Source organism: Felis catus, chromosome D4, assembly GCF_018350175.1.
Source record: "Felis catus isolate Fca126 chromosome D4, F.catus_Fca126_mat1.0, whole genome shotgun sequence".
NCBI classification, from domain to species: domain Eukaryota; kingdom Metazoa; phylum Chordata; class Mammalia; order Carnivora; family Felidae; genus Felis; species Felis catus.
This window is the reverse complement of record NC_058380.1, coordinates 15452592-15468042: the sequence shown is the minus strand read 5'-3', so window position 1 is coordinate 15468042 and position 15451 is coordinate 15452592. Positions and strand designations below refer to the sequence as shown.

General features: G+C 35.7%; 1 long non-coding RNA gene across 1 annotated transcript in view; it reads left to right on the top strand.

Annotated features, from left to right (window-relative positions):
• Window positions 1-15451, top strand: part of LOC111557617 — a 120091-nt gene that overhangs the window by 28107 nt on the left and 76533 nt on the right. The gene's annotated exons all lie outside the window — the stretch shown is intronic.

Below are 15451 nucleotides of genomic sequence, written 5' to 3'. Positions count from 1 at the left end.
AGCCACCCAGGCGCCCCAATATTTGCTGTTCTTATATCCCATTCCTTTACAGCTGTATCTTTAGTAAGGTGACCACTGCCTCCTCTGATTTTTTTTTCAAACTTTATCATTGAGTATACTGGCTATGTCAGAGATATGTTAAAATCTCATAGGGAACCTCTGAGATTAACATTCACTCAAGGAGCTCTGTATATGTTGGAAAAGAAAATGGGATTAACTTTTGTTGCTATCCTTTCCATGTACCTGTAACTCTGTTAGGCCGTAGGGGATATTTTGTCAGATTTAAATCCACAACTATCTTCTAAAATATCCAAATTCTCAATTTACCTATAACATTTCAAGTGGTTTTCAGCAGGCCAGGCAGCTAATAAATCTTGAGACAACACTACACCACATTGTTCTACCATACCAATTGGCTGAACCTTTGAGAAAAGTGTTTTTATGGCAGATGAACATTTGGCATCTTTCAAATCCCACTGAAAAGATAGCTAACTACTTTGCCTGTAAGCTCTCCCAGAAGAAAAATGTTAGAATCTTGAACAGGATTTTATATATCTTTGTCTATCCAAACAGTAAGCCTTCATTAGGTACCTACCAAAGGTGAGAAACTATAGTAGGCATTGTAAGAACATAACAACAAAAACAAAAGAATATCATTTCTTTCCTTAGTGGTACTAGTGAATTCACTCATTCAACAAACATGGATAAACCACATTCACGTACCTGGCAATGGGAGAAAAGCTGTATCTGCAGGAGAAGGTAGATGTGCAAACAATTTTTATTAAACTCACTTGTAACTATCGAAATCACAAGAGAAAGGATTCAATGCCTTCTGGCTGAAAGAAAGGAAAAGAAGAACTTTGAAAATGCTTCCTTGGGGAAGTCTCCCTGGAGAGGTCTTTCGGGTGAATTTCTCGGATTTTCTATTTCACATTACTTGCTATCACATGAAACAGCTTGATTCCAAACATGACATTAAATGGGGTTATATATATGTAATCCATTTATGTTCTGTGGTTCTGATCACAAAATATCTAGATTAGCGTAGCGTAAATTTTTATCTTGTAAAATGAAGCAGGTCTAGTAGCTTCTCTAGTATTTATATAAATCCTCAGAGTACTTACTAAGATTTCCTGGTCAGCTGTGAATCTAAGTTCCTGCCTCCACTCATGTAGTTCACGTTGGGGACTATCTCACCCTACCCTAAGCTTGCTGTTCCTCCAACCTGTAGAATCCAGTTTTTCCCCTTATTTCTTTTTTGTAAATTACTCCCATGAGGAATCTGTGGGAAATTGAAGATGGGTTTGAGGAAATTAAAGGAAAGATACTGATGACGTAGAGGATGATGATGGTGATAGACGACAGATAATAGAAATAGACTCACTAAAATACAGAAACTCTTTACTTTGCCTACTAGATATTTTGTAATTAAAACTTTTCTGGGCCATTTCCAAAACACGTCGTCTAGCTTCCTGCCAAATTGCTCAGACTTTTTTCTCTTTCTTCCCACATCTTTCCTCATCACCCACCAGAATTCCAAATTCTTCTTTGCCTTTTTGCAGGAAAAAGTGACAGTTACTCCAAGCTCAGCACAGTCCGTCTTTACAAATTCATCCCAGGAAAGATTCTCCAGAAAACTAAAGAGCCTTCATTTTATATAAGCCGTTAGCCTTATAAGGCAGACATGGTTTTATATAGTAATACTTATTTTCCTCAATTACAGTTAAAGAGGTCTGTTAAAAGTAAGACAAGTCCAAAATGGAGGTGCTCATACGAAGCGCTATGTCACCTAGCTGAAATTTAAGTTAATTACACTTGGGCTCCTCCAGAAATGGTATCTTCAACCAGTCAGTCAGGAACCACCTGATCAACACTAGATAGGTAAGCTGCCTTTTAAGCCTCTGCCATCCCCTGTAAAGAAAATCATCTGGCAATAACCAATCCACTTTTCTGCCAAGTACACCTTCCTACTCATGCTCCCTTTTGCCCATAAAAGTCTTTCATTTTGTAGAGCTCTTCAGAGCTTTTTCCTGTCTGCTGGAGGGCATGCTGCCCAATTTGTGAATTGCTGAATAAAGTCAATAAGATCTGTAGAATGTACTCCATTGAATTTTGGTTTTCAGCAGGTCACAAGAGTGTGTTGCACACGGCCACCCTTAGTAAGTGGTAGATGTTAATAAATTGGTAATATAACACAATTATTAAGAATAATCATAATAATACTTAAGACTAATCAAATGCACATGAAAAAATTGTGTTATACATTATGTCAAAGACTGGCAATTAGTTTTATTCATCCGACAAATTTATCTGGTAAATTGTGTTAATACTTAACACAGTACTGGATATAACACTTTGGATGATGCAGCTGAACACCTTTGCTCCAAGATAAACTGAGCGATTACTTGCTACACACAATGTAATAATATCCTGACCCACAGGATAAAAATTTTTATCTTGACAGACTGATGCAATTGCTAAAATAATTATCTATCTGTCCGCCAGTCTGTCTCTCTACCTACTGTAGAAGAGGGCAAAAAACCAATAGAGGTGTTATCTTATTTAAAAAACAAAGAGGGGAACCTGGGTGGCTCAGTTGGTTGAGCGTCCTACTTCAGCTCAGGTCATGATCTCTCGATCTCTCAGTTTGTGGGTTCCAGCCCCGCGTCGGTCTGTGTGCCGACAGCTCAGAGCCTGGAGCCTGCTTCGGATTCTGTGTCTCCCTCTCTCTCTGTCCTTCGCCCACTTGCACTCTGTGTGTGTGTCTCTCTCAAAAATAAATAAACATTAAAGAAAAAAAAAGTACTGGGGCACCTGGGTCGTTCAATCAGTTAAGTGTCCCACTTCACCTCAGGTCATGATCTCACGGGCTCTGGCTCATGGGTTTGAGCCCCGTGTGGGGCTCTGTGCTGACAGCTCAGAGCTTGGAGCCTGGAGCCTGCTCCATATAAACATTAAAATACATAAACATTTTTTTTAAAAAGTACTAATATTACACTGTATGTTAATGAACTGGAATTTAAATAAAAACTTAAAAAAAAAAGTACACATTAGAAACACACATTATTTCTCCTCTCTCCTGCCTTTTGTTTAGGCCCTATTGACATCTTCATTTTTACCCTGCCTATGTTTTGCCCTAGATCTTAATGCAAAACTCATTCACGTTTTGGCATCTTAGTCCAAGGGCAACTCTATGTCTGGAATTTTCTTTATTATTCCATACACATTGTTCATTTTATTTTCTGAAGAACTATAAGCCTGGTTTATGATGAAATTTGTAGTGAATGAATGCAATCCGGTACTACTCAGAACTGTGCCATATACTTTAATTTTTTGTTGTTCCCAGTGTGTAAACTCCAAGAGACTATTTTCCTTCTTTTACATCTACCTTCACAGTATCTTGTTTTTTAGCCTTGTGATTGATACCTAAATAGTACTAAGTGCACAGTTTTTTAATGCACATGGTAGCTATTTAAAAAAAAAAAATCTTACGGCACAGCTTTTGCAAACACCAGTTTAGAAAATAGAAGGCTTTTCCTCAATAATATCTCCTACAATATTTTGAGAAAGCGTATTTTAAAACACAAAACTGGCATGAAATAAGTTCTTATGCTTGTTTCTTGATTTTGAATTTAGATGTAGAGTCCTATCATATCAGCCAGATATTTCCATGATGATCTGAGGAAGTCATTCTGTGTGTTCCGATGATATAACACCCTCGATAAAAACTTGCGTGTTAGAGTCACTTTTCCAATTTTAAACCATAAAAGCAACATAAGGAAACCAACCGACCAACAAATAAACAAAACTATAAAAGTGATTAACAAATTACAAGGAAAAATCTTTATAATTGAATGAGTTAAATAATTTCCACATTATGCTATTTTCTTATATTAGGGAAACATTTATTCTTCAGCGTTTCAGTTAATTAAGTGGTTAATAGAGACAAAAATAATTGGTTTATTTAACTCAGTAGCTAATCCTAAAAAAGTCCTTAGTCAATAATCTATTAGGTACTGCATGCTATCTAGAATGTGACAAACAATTATTCGCATGAATGGAAAGACATAAAAGCAGTTCTGTAAAATCAGTTTTATTTGGCTTGGAATATATTTTGATTCATGTATGTCAGTATTTCTCAAATTTGGCACCGTTGACATTTTGGACTGGAAGATTGTTGTGGGGTCTGTCTTGTATATGGTAGGATGCTAATCAGCAGCTCTGGCCTGTGCCCAGTAGAGGACACCTGTACACCCTTCGGTGGTCTCCAAAAATATCTCCGAACGTTGCCCAGTATTCCCTGGAAGGGCAGAGAGTAAACCACCCTGATACATATACGTTTGTTTTGTTTTGTGAATGAAACATTCACGGCATTTCACTTTCGATGACAAATCGGTCTAAAGATCTGACACAACCTGACTGATGTTCATATCTTAACCGATGTAACTGAAATAAAACCGGCCTGCTTCTACGCCAGGCCTAGCTGGTGGCCTACAAATAAATAGACAAGATCAATGGACCGATCAATAGATAGACAGACAGATAGCATTTCCCATGAACCTTTGCATCAAAAGGTTGCTTAAAGCATACTAATTAAAGTTTACTTAAAGGCTTTTAGAATAAAAAATAATGGTAGATGGTGAATTCCAAGATGTGTCTCTTACTTGGCAGAGTTCTATTTAGGATTTTTGAGGAACCATGTTGTTCTCATAACATATGGAAAGTTATTTTCTCCCAGCTTCAAGGTCCTAAGACAACTGCATAATGTAAGTATAATTTCAAAGTAGTTACGGGTCCTAACTATGGAGAGGACTAAAATGGTCAGCCAATGCAAGCTCAATTAAAGTAAATTTATTTAAAATTTGTTCTTAAGAGAAGATCCTGTTCTACATCAAGTCTTTTACTTCCATAAATTCCTTAGTTACAATTCCATCTGAAAGTATTCAAATATGCAGTGTTCAACACCTAAGAAAGTGTGATGTGCCACTCTTAAAAAATCAAGGCCAGTTGTTAACTTAATATGCCTCCAAACTTTGATATCTTTCTACTGGAGCAACTGTAGGTGTGTGCTCTCATTGTAATTCTTTCTGTGAGGAGCAAGTAGAGTTCAGAATTAACTCTTGAAGTATTGATTATTATTGAACTCTTTTTAATCTCATTGAATAAACTGCTAAAAATAGCAGGATTCTTCAGCCCTTTGATTAACTTTACATCTGCCTTTGATTCTACGGATATGTCTTTTAAGCTCTGTGAGTTTAAGATAAGTCTCCAGTTATTAATATGCTTGCAAAATCTACATCTGTCGTATCCTTGCCAGAATCAAGCAAGACAGCAATTTAAATGTAGAAGAGAAAAATGAGTCTTGGACTTTCTTTTTACTTTCCAGCTAGATATTTTTATATTCTTTTGAAAGGAATTGGATCATTGCCCACTTGCAAGAGTGAAGAGGAAAATAATTACCCTTCTTTATAATAAGGTCATGGTTTTATTATCATGAATCATGACAGACCTTAGAAGAATTATGAACTTGATAGTTATCTATCAAGAAGAGGAGATTACCATTAATTATGATGACACAGGTACTTATTATTTCAGCAGTGCTAAATAATGCGCCAATATTTAAGTGGTTAATATTAACTCATTCCATTCAGCAGAGTACTTTGCTCTGTTTGTGTCACTAATATTTTGAATTTCGTCAATGACACACTTATAAACATAGCAAGAGGCCACTATCTTAAATAATGACGTGACCTATGAGAATATTATAGAGGGTTTTTTAATGACTGCTGTGGAAAATCGGTATCATTTTCTTTGACGTGTTTCAATAATAGGATAAATCTTATCATTTGTTTATTTTGTTTCCAAAACAGCTTTGCTTTTAATCAGCAAGACAGAACACTATTAGTATTAGCAATAACAATAATTAATATTTACTAATTACTGTGTGTTAGACATCTTTCAATATAGTATATTATGTATCTTTGAGGCAATCTTTTGAGATAACTATTATCTTCTGAGATAAAGATTATCACCCCTGCAAATGAGCAAACTCAAACAAGAGAGTTTAATTAAGTAACTTGCCTAAGATCATACAGTTGGTAAGTAGCAGGGCTGAGATGCGTAAGTCAAAGACAATTGACTACAAACCACTGTACTTAATCATTACTACATTATGTTGCCCGAGCTCCAGGATCCCACCAATAAATATAAAAATGAATCATCTAGTCTCCATCTCCTATCAAACATCAGGTTTAAGAAAATATTAGGGGAATAAATAAAAGTGCTACCTATCCACTCTCCTCTGCCTACTCTAGGTTGTATCTTTGAGTCAAATCAGAACACCAAAAGGTCTCATTTTATTATTATTATTATTATTATTATTATTATTATTAGGAAAGGAATATCTCAGGAACACATGATTGGATTTGTTATAATCCATCATGTACTCTCATTATTAGTCTAGGCATGGATTTTTTTTCTTTTTTTAGTTAGTAAGTTGATTACTTTTTATAATGTGGTAAGCATCCAAAACCAACCACCCACTAGAACCTTGAAAAAAAACCCATACATAACTTAAAAAAAAGTCAATAGAACTGCAATAAGATCTTAACTTCTATTAATGGTTTCTCTACATTCATTTATTGAAGATTTTTAAAAACTGATGTATAAATTACTTTGAATTAAATACACACCCTAAATATGAATTTTGATAAGTTGAGTTTGATAAGTTTAGGAATTTGCTTATAATTGCAAAATTCACATCCACAAGGCACAGGATATTTTCAGAACAAAAAGTTCCTTGTGTTTTTTTCCCAGGAAATGCCACCCCCCTCCCACCCACACACACACCAAAGCCACTATGGAACTGAATTCTATCACAATCACTTAGCGCTGATTATATCTAAAATTTCGTAAAATATGTACTCTGTGTACAGCTTCTTTCACTCAGCTTAATGCTTTTGAGATTTGTTCACATTTTTTGTGTATCAGTAGTTCATCCATTCATTTTGCAGAGTAGTATTCCATTCTGTGAATATATCGCAGTTTATCTCCTCTTTAGATTTTTTGAGTTATTTCCCATTTATAGTTATTATTTACAAAGCAACAATAAGTCTTGTGTAAGTCTTTGGTGAACCAAAATTTTGTCTTGAATAATTAGTTAGGTGTATAACTGCTAACTCATAGGATAGATAATTTATTTTTTATTGGATGTAATTGATGTATAACATTGCGTTATTTGTAGGTGTATAACATAATGATTTGATGTATGTATATATTATGAAATAATTACTACAGTGATGTAATATCTGTCACCACACATAGCTACAAGTTTTCTTTCTTGTGATGAGAACTTTTAAGATTTACTCTCTTAGCAGCTTTCAAATATATATACGGTATTGTTAAGTATAGTCACCATGCACCCCCCGAGGCCTTATTTATCTTATCACCGGAAGTTTGTACTCTTTGACCAATGCCATCTATGTTGCCCCTCTGCCACCCCCAACTCTGGCAACAACCTGTCTGTTCTCTGTATCTATGAGTTTGTTGTTCTTTTTTTTTATTCCACATATAAGTGAGACCACAGAGTATTTGTTTTTGTTTGACTTATTTCGCTTATCATAGTGCCCTCAGGGTCTGTCCCTGTTGTTGCAAACAGCAGTATGTTATTCCAGTATGTGTGTGTGTGTGTGTGTGTGTGTGTGTGTGTGTGACATTTTCTTTACTTATTCATTTGTCAGTGGACACTTAAGTTGTTTTCATGCATTGACTATTGCAAATAATGCTTCAGTGAACATGGGAGGGAAGAAATCTTTCAGAGATAGTGATTTTTGTTTCCCTCAGGTAAATAGTCGGAAGTAGAATTGCTAGATCGTATGGTAATTTTATTTTAATTTTTTAAGGAGGCTCCATATGTTTGCCACAGTGGCTGCACCGACTTCCATTCCTACCAACAATGCACAAGGGTTCCTTTTTCTCCACATCCTTGCCAACACTTGCCATTTCTTGTCTTTTTGATCCTAGTTATTCTAACAGTTGTGAGGTGATATCTTGTTGTGGTTTTGATTTGTATTTCCCTGATGATTAGTGATGTTGAGTACCTTTTTATGTAACTGTTGACTATTATATATCTTCTTCGGAAAAATGTCTATTCAGATTGTCCGTTTTTCAATCAGATTTTTTTCTACTCAGTTATATGAGTTATTTATTTAAAACTTACCATCTTGGTTACCAGAGGGGAGGTGGGTGGGGAATGGATTAAATAGGCGATGGGGATTAAGGAGGGCACTTGTTGTGATGAGCACCAGGTATTGTATGTAAGTGATGAATCACTAAATTTTACACATGAAATTAATATTGCACGGTGTGTTAACTAACTGGAATTTAAATACAAACTTAAAAAATAAATAAGGTAAATTTACCATCTTAACTACTTTTAACTGTACAGTCCAGTAGTCAAGTATATTCACATTATTGTAAAACAGATCTCCAGAATTTTTTCATCTTGAAAAACTAGAACTCTGTATCCTTTATATAGCTCTTCTTTCCCCTTCCCTCCAGCCTTTGGTAACCACCATTTTACTTTGTTTCTGTGAATCTGATTACTTTAGATACATCATGTAAGTAGAATCATACAATAATTGTCTTTTTCTAATTGGTTTATTTTACTAAGCATAGTGTTCTCAATGTTTATCAACACTGAGGCATATGACAGAATATTTTTTCCTTTATAAGGCTAAATAATATTCTGTAGTGTATGTGTGTGTGTGTGCATATATATATATATATACACACACACGTATATATACACATATATGTATATGTATACACATATATATACACACACACATATATATGTGTATATATATGTGTGTGTACACATGTATATATGTGTGTATATATATATATATGTGTGTGTGTGTGTATATATGTATATACACACACACATATATATATATAGCTCTGATTGCTCTGTAGATAGATATTTGCACGGCTTCCACTTTTTGGCTGATTGAGAATAGTGCCACCATGAACATGGATATGCAAATACCTCTTCAAGATCTTGATTTCAGTTCTTTAGGATACATACCTAGGAGTGGAATTGCTGAATCATATGGTAGTTCTATTTTTAATTTTTGAGAAACTGTCATACTATTTTCCATAGTGATGATACTATTTTGCAATCCTGCCAGTAGTGTACAAGGGTTCTAATTTATCCGCAACTTCACCAGCACTTGTAATTTTATGTTTTTTGGGGGTTTTTTTGTATTAGTCATCCTAATGGGTGTGAGGTGAGAAGTTTGTCAATTTTATTGATCTTTTAAAAGAAGCAGTTCTTTATTTATTTTTCAGTTTGTTGATTTCCTTTCTTACCTCTATTGTTATTTTTTTTTAATTCTGTTTGTTTTAGGATTGTTTCGCTCTTCTAGGTTCATGAGGTAGGAGCATAGATTATTGATTTGAAACTTTTCATCTTCCCTAATATATGCATGGAGTGCTGTAAATTTTCCTTTTAGTGCTACTTTACCTGCATCCGAGGAATTTGGGTGTGTTGTATTGTCATTTTCATTCAGTTCAATTCTTTTTTCCCCCTTCAGACTTCCTATTTGACTCATGTATTCTTTACAAGAATGTTGTTTGGTTTCCATCTGATTTGAGATTTTTCTGCTACCTTTTATTATTGATTTCTATTTTGATTCTATTGTATTAGAGAATATACTTGGTATGAATGAAGTTCTTTTAAACTTGTGGAGTCCGTTTTATGGAATTGTCTGTCTTGGTATAGATATGACACTTGAAAAGAATGTGTTGTCTTTGTTGTTTGATGGTGTGTTTTATAACTGATATAAATTATGTGATTTTCTTCTTTAGTGTGTTAATGTGCAAGTTATGTGGATTGATTTCCATATGTTAAACCAACTTTTCATTGCTGGGATAAAACCCACTTAGTCATGATAGTTTAATATCTTTATATCTTTCTGGATTCAATTTGATAATATTTGTTTGGGCTTTATGACTATGCTCATAATGGATATTTGTCTGTAATTTTCTTTGTATATAATGCCCTTAACTAGAATTGGCATCAGAGTTATGTTGGACTCGTGAAAAAACTTGGGAAGTATCTCTACCCTGTAATTATATGAATGAGTTTGCAGAATATTAGTAATGTTATTTTATTAAATATTTGATAAAATCACTTAAGGGGCCTATGATCTGAATTTTTCATTGTGGGAATTTCTTTAATTACAAATTCAAATTAATAAATAGATATGGAGTTTTTAGATTTTCTATTTATTGTGGTCGTAGCATGTCCTCTACATGGTTTTTTCCCATTTATCCTATCAAAATGTAATTTACATTCGGTGAAATTTATCAATTTAAGCATATAATTCTAGGAGTTTTGACAAACATTAATAGTCATGTAATCCATCCAAAATCAAAATATACAGCAGGGATCATCCTCTATGACCTCTGGGCCAAATCTGTCCCATAGTCTGCTTACGTTTGGCCCTTCAGCTAAGAACTTTTTTTATATTAATAAAGGGTTGTAAAAATAATAGCAAACAAACAAAAATAAAGAAAGATCAATGACAGGGACCATCCAGGGTTCTCAAATATTTACTGTTTGGCCTTTTGTAGAAAAAGTTTGCCAATCCCTTATACAAAGCAATTCCACACCCCCCCCCCCAAAATTCTGCTGTGCCCCTTGGTCATCAGCCATCCCCTTTCAGTGCAGCCCTAAATAACCACTGAACTATTATCTACCTGTTACATTGGTGCTTACAAGAGTACTGGATAAATCCAGTGTTAACTTATGTAACCTGCAGAGTCTGGCTTCTTTTACTTATTTCAAAGCATTTGAGAATTATACATGTTATTGCACATACCAGTAATTCCTACTCCCAGAGCCTGGTTTCCTAACTCCTGTGTGTAAGGAACATTGAGTCAGATCTCTTTACTTTGGTCAGAAATCTAGCATCCCCTAGACAGGGAAGCCACCAGAATCTCCTTTCTGCAGCACAATATTTGGCCAGAGACTCAAAGATGATATACAAATTGCTGGGGTTTTTTCTTTGCGTTGGACCCACCTTTCTGTTACTATACCTTGCACATTCCAGCGGACTCAGCAGGCCCAAATGTTGTTCCATGAGAACACTGGGCCTCACTTTTCTTGTGCTGCAGTTAGGAGAGTTCGGGAAACTGAATGCTGAGTTCACTGCGTCATTTACCTTCTCTCAAGAACCACAGCCTTCACTGCCAATACTGAGAAGTAGTCCCTTATATGTCTTGTCCATTTCTTAGTTTTTTTTTTTATGGGGTGGAGAGAAAATCCATTATCCATTATCATTATTCCTTCATAGCTGGAATTAGGTATCACTTTGTTTTGAATCATATAAAAAACTAATAAATGATCTGTTAAGCATTAAAAAAATACTGAGATCACCACAGACAATGTCAGTGTGGCATTCTATTAATTTTGTGAAACTACACCAAAACGAATGATCTCCACAAATTCCTAATAAAATATAATACACATTTATTGTTTATAGAAGGCAACTTTGATTTAAAAAAAAATTGTAAAATACACCTGTATCTGCTGCCTTTCAATTTTGTTTCTTATGTGTAGCTATCCTGCTGTTGTATATAATTAATATAACTAAAAATACTGAAGTACAACACAGTGCAATAGTGTTTCCTTATCCTTGGGGTATCTGTTTCAGAACCCCCAGTGGATGTCTAAAACCATGGATAGTACTGAATCCTATACATGAACATACCTATGATAGTTTAATTTATAAATTAGGCACAGTAAGAGATTAGCAACAATAACTAATTATTAGATAGAAAAACTTTAATAATAGATTATAATAAAAGTTATGTGAATGTGGGGCACCTGGGTGGCTCAGTCGGTTGAGTGTTCGACTTCATCTCAGGTGTTGGGCTCTGTGCTGACAGCTCAAAGCCTGAAGCCTGCTTTGGATTCTGTGTCTTCCTCTCTCTCTCTGCCCCTCCCCTGCTCACACTCTGTCTCTCTCTCAAAAATAAGTAAATGTTAAAAAAAACTTTAAAAAATCAGAATAGTTATGTGACCTCTCTCTCAAAATATCTTATTGTACTGTACATTCATCTTCTTGTGATGATGTGAGATGATAAAATGCCTAGATGTGAGTTGCAGTTAGGTGTCGTTGGCTTTGTGACATAGTGTTAGGCTACTATTGATCTGACAATACTTCAGGCTTGTCTGCTTCTAGACCACAGTGACCACAGGTTACTGAAACCACGGAGAGCAAAACCACAGATAAGGGGGGGACCATTTTATGTATTGCATATAATCCATTAAAAGACACATCTTTAGAGTATTACATTCCTCTGTTAAGAGAAAAAGATAATAAATAAGAAAGGATCAGCCGCCATTGTGAAAATTTAGCCTTAACATTGCTTTGATGGTCAAGATATGAATTAGAAAATGCTGCATTATGTACCAGAGTTTACGAGCCACGCTTTATTTGTTCTACACTTTCCCCACAGAACCTTTGGGTCTTGGGAGGAACAAACGAAATAATTGTCTTCTGGGCTCTGAAAGTATCTCCCAGGAAAGCAGGGAAGTGGGATGGAGTGAGATTGTGGTTTGGAGTCAGACTAATAGGGACTTAGATCTTTTATTGAGCATATCACGTTAGACAAATTTTCTTATTTCCTTGTGCCGTATCTTCTATTTTAAGCATAATGGGGGCAAAATTTCCAACCTAAATAGGTCATTTTGAGATTTAGATGATGTCCTATATACAAATAGGAGAAACACATTTGCTACCTGTGTGTACTCTCTCCCTATTCTGCCACCAGCACTACTAAAAAAGTTTTCATATTATTTGTATTTTTATTTTATATGTGTGTCTATGTGTATGTAATATATAACATAAAATACAGACATATATTTGTAGAAGAGAGAGTTAGCAGTTTTAAATCACGTATCTACCCTGTGAAATTGAAAATGTATCCCCTTTGTCCCACAATTTTCTAATCTGCACAAGCAGTGTTATGTTCAGCTGCTCAGGAATTTTTTGAAGACGCATTCACTCTCCATAGAAAAATAGAGCTTTTGGAAACTCAAAGAAAGGAAAAATGAAATTCTAGGAAATAATTTATTCATCAAGGAATTGCAGAGGAGAGGCAAGGTTTTGGATTTTGGAATTATCTTTTACTGTCATTTTTGTTTCCCTGAGTCTTAAGTTTGGGCTTCTCTAACAACTATGAGCCTAGTGTATTTCTGCTTTAAAAACAAAACAAGTGAAAAATCTTGAATTGTACAGAAACAGTGCCCACAGCCAGCATATACCTTTCAGGGAGCTACAGTATGTTTTGATTCACTTGTTTTTTTTTTTAATTTTTTTTAATGTTTATTTATTTTTGAGACAGAGAGAGACAGAGAACGAGCAGGGGAAGAACAGAGAGAGAGGGAGACACAGAATCCGAAGCAGGCTTCAGGCTCTGAGCCATCAGCACAGAGCCCGACGCGGGGCTTGAACTCATGAACCGCGAGATCATGACCTGAGCCGAAGTTGGAGGCTTAACCGACTGAGCCACCCAAGTGCCCCTGATTCACCGTTTTAGTCCAAAGTGTAGTACCTTTCAGGAGAATGCTCCTTGGAAGCAGGGAATCCGAGTCCAATCAGACATCGATGTGAATATTCTCATTGTCATTGGCAAGATCTTCTGACCTAGTGGATGGAGGTGACATATAGTCACTGTGCCTTTCAGCAGGAGTGCCTTGTATTTGGGTATAACACCCAAATACCTGAAATCTGATGATGACAAACCAGACTATGTTCTTCTCTCCTTTTCTACCCAAAGTCCCCTTTTAGTCAGAAAGAAAGAGGTACTTTTAAATAAGTGTGAGAAATAATGAGGTTAAATTCTTGGTTAAAACGTTTTAGTCAGCAGATAGCATTACACAAAATACCTAAGGAAAAAATAAATGAATATGCTTGAGAGAGAAAGAGAAAAGAAAAAAATCCACAAAGCCATATCGGGTATGTGTGAGAAGAGGGGTGGGGGGCGAGCAAAGGCACAAGGAAAGAAATCATATTTGCATTTATTTTGTTAGCAACTTAAAAAAATTGTTTTAATGCTTATGTATTTTTGAGAGAGAGAGAGAGAGAGAGAGAGTGTGTGTGTGAAAAGAGAGAGAGGGAGACACAGCATCTGAGGCAGGCTCCAGGTTCTGAGCTGTCAGCACAGAGCCCGATGGAGGGCTGGAGCCCATGAACTGTGAGATCATGACCTGAGCTGAAATTGGACCCTTAACTGACTGAGCCACCCAGGCACCCCTTTTGTTAGTAACTTTAAAAAAATTTTTTTTAATGTTTATTCGTTTTTGAGGGACAGAGAGAGACAGAGCATGAGTGGGGAAGGGGCAGAGAGAGAGGGAGACGCAGAATCCGAGGCAGGCTCCAGGCTCTGAGCTGTCAGCACAGAGCCCGACGCGGGGCTTGAACTCATGAACTGTGAGATCATGACCTGAGCCGAAGTCGGGCGCTCAACCAACTGAGCCACCCAGGCGCCCCAGTAACTTTTTTTTAAAAAAAGTAATCTCTGCACCCAACATGGGGCTCAAACTCAGAACCCTAAGACCAAGAGCCAGATGCTATATCAACTGAGCGAGTCAGACACCGCCACACTTGCATTTAAACTGAACCCAGAGATTGAAATCCACACTCAATCTGAGTTGCCATTTTGCCATCTTCAGGGTCTACACTGCAAGATCATTCTAAAGGATTAGCAAGGGACGGTGGAAGGAAGATTTGGAAGAGACCTGAGATCAGAATCCTTAGCCAAGTTACTTAAAGCTTTTTTATATCTTCCTTTCCAACTTCCTGAAAATGGGTGTAGAATAATTGTATTCTACATGGATGTGATGAAGAGTCCATAAAATGAAACATGATGATGGTTATACAGTGATCATGTAAACTTTTAGCAATACAAATTTTAGTAACTCTTACTTATGAGTATGCAATATTGAACTTCACAGTATTAGCCTTGTTAGAGTCACCACAGAGTAAATTCCACAACAAAGCCAATTATATTAATTTCCAGTTCACAGGTCATTTTTAAATCAAATATCTTAGGTTTTTAAAAGGTATTATTACAATATTTCATCATAGTCTGTTTTACATAATTTACTGTCAAAGTTCTACCACTAATCATTTAGCATAGTCTTCTACTCCTGACCCTCTAACTCCTAGAGTTGGATATATCTTATAGGACTACTTTATTTTATCTCATAAAAATACTATGGTTTATATTATAGGGATGGAAAATCCCTGTAATAAAGTGATTTTTAATATTCTCATTTGCCATTTAGTGGATAAAGTCTTAAAAGTATCAGCTTCGTGAATTTTTTTATAGGCTTCAAGGTACAAATTAATACCAACATTGATCAACGAAATGATAT